Source organism: Oryx dammah, unplaced genomic scaffold, assembly GCF_014754425.2.
Source record: "Oryx dammah isolate SB20612 unplaced genomic scaffold, SCBI_Odam_1.1 HiC_scaffold_25, whole genome shotgun sequence".
Classification (NCBI taxonomy): Eukaryota; Metazoa; Chordata; class Mammalia; order Artiodactyla; family Bovidae; genus Oryx; species Oryx dammah.
The window spans coordinates 38056084-38061379 of NW_024070209.1; positions in this window are offsets into that span (position 1 = coordinate 38056084).

A 5296-nucleotide genomic window follows, 5' to 3' on the forward strand; every position below is an offset into this window, starting at 1 on the left:
CAGATAAATTTTCCTATAGTATAATATGTTATATATATATATATATTAATGTTTTAATATGTAACTACTCCATATATGAAGGTTTCTCAAGAATATCAGTTATCCTGTGTCTTTTACATCAATTGTCTTTTCCCCCACTGCTTTAATTAACCTTTGTATACATACATGTATCCTAATTATCTTAAGCCTTTATTCGATGCTAGGAATTTAATTATCGGCACTTATTCTGCTACTTGCTTTTCTAATTTATTTATCTCTTTAATGATACTACTTCAGTTTTTAATTTGTTTCCAGAGGTCTTCAATTTTCTTTCTCATAACATCCTTGCTTTATCATTTTATCTTTGGCCAGATAGTGGATTGATATTCTTGTTAAGATGTTCTGTGTCAATAAACATTTGTGAGGAAAGTTTTTTGAGACATATTTCTTTAAGGTTTGTGTGTTTGTGTGTGTGTTTGTTTTGTGAACAGTATGCAGCTTACTTTTCTGATGGTGAAAAAAATCTCCCAATTAAATTGAAACAAAAAGCCCTGAATTATGTGGCGATATTTGCACATTTAGATTATGAATTCCTAACCAAAACCTCCTGATAGCTCAGTTGGTATAGAATCTGCTTGCAATGCAGGAGACCCCTGGGTTCGATTCCTGGGTCGGGCAGATCTGCTAGAGAAGGGATAGGCTACCCACTCCAATGTTCTTGGGCTTCCCTGGTGGCTCAGCTGGTAAAGAATCCACCTGCAATGTGGGAGACCTGAGTTCGATCCTTAGATTGGGAAGATCCCCTGGAGAAAGGAAATGCTACCCACTCCAGAGTTCTGGCCTGGAGAATTCCATGGACTGTAGTCCATGGGATCACAAAGAGACAGACAGGACTGAGCGACTTGCACTTTCAACCAAAACCTCAGGTAGAAACCAGGAGAAGAGAAGGGATTTGTGCCCCAGAAAGGTGAACATGAGCATCTGCACAGAAAGCTGACCCGAGGCCAAGTGTTTCCATATCATGACTAGTTTTGTGTTCCCACTCTGTTCAATTCCCAGGCCTCTTGTAGAGTTTGTGTGCTTTTTGTTGTCAGAGAACATTTCTAATTTTAGCTTGCTGGCTTGCTTAAGCACAAGTATTCCCATAGAGATAGATTAAGAAACTTTCCTTTAAAACACATTTTTTGTTAGTATGTTGACTAGAAAATGGATACATTAGAAACTTCTATATCAAAACTTAAATTGTCACATACTGGAAATCTTCCTTATAGAATAAGCAACATACCACATCCAACAATACTTCTTTTGGCATCAAAAGCTGAAAAATATCTAATTGGCTTAGAAGATTAGATATGAACAAATAAATGCAGAGTTAAATCCTTCTAACGGAAACACTGAAATATTCATAGGGAAGATTCAAAGACTTAACACTTGTATTTAAACTGTATTCAAGTAATGGCAAGATAATTGGTAAGAAAATTAACCAGTCTTATTTTTGAGAACTTAATTTATCACAATACCCAGTGTTTTTATGGTTTCTCCTCAATGCTCTCACAGTTAGAAGGAGGCAATCCATTTCGATTACATGTGCTAAATTTTGTGGTCTTCTGAAATGATACACAGTAATGGGCTGTTTCAGCAAATATAATCAAATTGTTTCATTTACTTTAGCATGCAAATTCAAGCTCCCTAGTGCAGTTTAAAACAGAAAAAAAAGTTGCTGGTGTGGCATATGCTGATAGCTTTGATTCTCCTTAGGCTGAGAGCAGGTAAATAGCTAGCAAATTTTTGTAATTTTATATGGAAAACATTACAATAGTATGCAAAATGTTTAATAGTGTAGTGATTTTTGCTTGAAGTACTTGTTCACCAGCATCTCCTTTATAAATGACTACCCTCTGGAAATATTTTACAAATTCAAAATTTAAATTTTGTTAAACCTTGTCTAGAAGTAAATTCTATACACACAAGAAGGGGAAAATAGTGTAGCATCCTTTCAGTTAAAATTGGAGAAATATAAAAGCTAGAAAAAAACTGGATATCATAAGTAATGGTTCTCTTCTCTGATAGCTCATGATTCCTGAATCAACTCACTGAGAAAAATCATTGTGGAAATCTGGGCTCCCTAGGGATGTAACCACAGGATAAAAGATGCCCCAGTCTCTTCTCTTGCCCTCTCTTGTGTTTATCAAAGTTTATATTTCCTTTCATTTGATGTCATAACCATGTTTATATGTAATGCCTAAAGTATATTTGCTTTAAAAAGCCTGAAATAATAGTAAATTTAGCCACCCAAAGGGTGTGGTACCGATCAAAGAGGCTTTTACAGATAGGAATGGTCATTTGTGTCCACTTTCAAAACCAGAACAAGTTTTTGCTTGAGTACCTACTGAGATGGCCATTTTTCCAAAAAGTGCTTATAGTAAACTTTCAGTGAGCCTTGGGAGAAAACTATATGGGCACTGAGCAGTGCTCCTAAGAATCGAATGAGAGGGTGTGGTTCCACAGAAATAGCAGAGACTACTGGGTCTCTAAACACCTGGGGTAACAGGCAAATTTGGATTTGGAGTACAGAATGAAGCAGGGCAAACGCTAATAGAGTTTTGCCAAGAGAACACACTAGTCTTGGCAAACAACCTCTTCCAACAACACAAGAGAAGACTCTACACATGGACATCACCAGATGGTTAATATGAAAATCAGATTGATTATATTCTTTGCAGCCAAAGGTGGAAAAGCTCTATACAGTCAGCAAAAACAAGACCAGGAGCTGATTGTGGCTCAGATCATGAACTCCTTATTGCCAAATTCAGACTTAAATTGAAAAAAGTAGGGAAAACCACTAGACCATTCAGGTATGACCTAAATAAAATCCCTTACGATTATACAGTGGAAGTGAGAAATAGATTTAAGGGACTAGATCTGATAGACAGAGTGCCTGATGAATTATGGATGGAGGTTTGTGACACTGTACAAGAGACAGGGATCAAGACCATCCCCAAGAAAAAGAAATGCAAAAAAAGCAAAATGGCTGTCTGAGGAGGCCTTAAAAATAGCTATAAAGAGAACCGAAAAGGAAAGATATATCCATTTGAATGCAGAGTTCCAAAGAATAGCAAGGAGAGTTAAGAAAGCCTTCCTCGGTGATCAGTACAAAGAAATAGAAGAAAACAATAGAATGGGAAAGACTAGAGATCTCTTCAAGAAAATTAGAGATACCAAGGGAACATTTCATGCAAAGATGGGCTCAATAAAGGACAGAAATGGTATGGACCTAACAGAAGCAGAAGATATTAAGAAGAGGTGGCAAGAACACACAGAACTATACAAAAAGATCTTCATGACCCAGATAATCACGATGGTGTGATCACTCACCTAGAGCCAGACATCCTGGAATATGAAGTCAAGTGGGCCTTAGAAAGGATCACTATGAACAAAGCTAGTGGAGGTGATGGAATTCCAGTTGAGCTATTTCAAATCCTAAAAGATGATGCTGTGAAAGTGCTGCACTCACTATGCCAGCAAACTTGGAAAACTCAGCAGTGGCCACTGGATTGGAAAAGGTCAGTTTTCATTCCAGTCCCAAAGAAAGGCAATGCCAAAGAATGCTCAAAGTACCACACAATTGCACTCATCTCACACACTAGCAAAGTAATGCTCAAAATTTTCCAAGCCAGGCTTCAACAGTACATGAACCATGAACTTCCAGATGTTCAATCTGGTTTTAGAAAAGGCAGAGGAACCAGAGATCAAATTGCCAACATCCGTTGGATTATCAAAAAAGCAAGAGAATTCCAAAAAAACATCTATTACTGGTTTATGGACTATGCCAATGCCTTTGACTGTGTGGATCACCACAAACTGTGGAAAATTCTGAAAGAGATGGGAATACCAGACCACCTGACCTGCCTCTTAAGAAACTTATGTGCAGGTCAGGAAGCAACAGTTAGAACTGGACACGGAACAACAGACTGGTTCCAAATAGGAAAAGGAGTACGTCAAGGCTGTATATTGTCACCCTGCTTATTTAACTTATATGCAGACTACATCATGAGAAATGCTGGGCTGGAGGAAGCACAAGCTGGACTCAAGATTGCCGGGAGAAATATCAATAACCTCAGATATGTAGATGACACTACCTTTATGGTAGAAAGTAAAGAAGAACTAAAGAGCCTCTTGATGTAAGTGAAAGAGGAGAGTGAGTAAAAAAGTTGGTTTAAAGCTTAACATTCAGAAAACTAAGATCATGGCATCTGGTCCCATCACTTCATGGGAAATAGATGGAGAAACAGTGGAAACAGTGTCATACTTTATCTTTTTGGGCTCCAAAATCACTGCAGATGGAGACTGCAGCCATGAAATTAAAAGACACTTACTCCTTGGAAGAAAAGTTATGACCAACCTAGACAGCATATTCAAAAGCAGAGACATTACTTTGCCAACAAAGGTCCGTCTAGTCAAAGCTATGGTTTTTCTAGTAGTCATGTATGGATGTGAGAGTTGGAGTGTAAAGAAATTAAGCACCAAAGAATTGATGCTTTTGAACTGTGGTGTTGGAGAAGACTCTTCAGAGTCTCTTGGACAACAAGGAGGTCCAGCCAGTCCATCCTAAAGCACATCAGTCCTAATATTCATTGGAAGGACTGATGCTGAAGCTGAAACTCCAATACTTTGTCCCCTTGATGTGAAGAACTGACTCATTTGAAAAGACCTCGATCCTGGGAAAGATTGAAGGCAGGAGGAGAAGGGGATGAGAAAGGATGAGGTGGTTGGATGGCATCACTGACTCAATGGACATGAGTTTGAGTAAACTCTGGGAGTTGATGATGGAGAGGGAGGCCTGGTGTGACGTAGTCTATGTGATTGCAAAGAGTCAGACATGACTGAGTGAGTGAACTGAACTGAACCTCGTCTCTGGGTTTTTGTCTTCTGGGACTCTGGTCAGTCCTGGAAATCTGTGAGCCCAGCCTTACTGGCTGCTCAACAAATAAAATAGCACTGGACTGTGACCCTGGGAGAGAACCTGAAAGGCTTGGAGGGAGGGAGATGAATGGATTGACTGCTGAGGATTACAGGTCATCTTTATGCTATGACATCTAAATTCACATCTGGTCATGTTGATGAGCTCTGGGCTCACAAGTCCATCTATATTTTTAACACATCACACCATGCAGACATCGAAAAATTAATGTGTGTCTGAAACAGGGCACTTAATTCTCTATGCGTTGCTTTATATCTTCCGTTATCTCATTAATGATACCTTTGTACCTTGATCCAGTTACTCCACAGAGAATCATTCTTTATAACACTTTTCCTC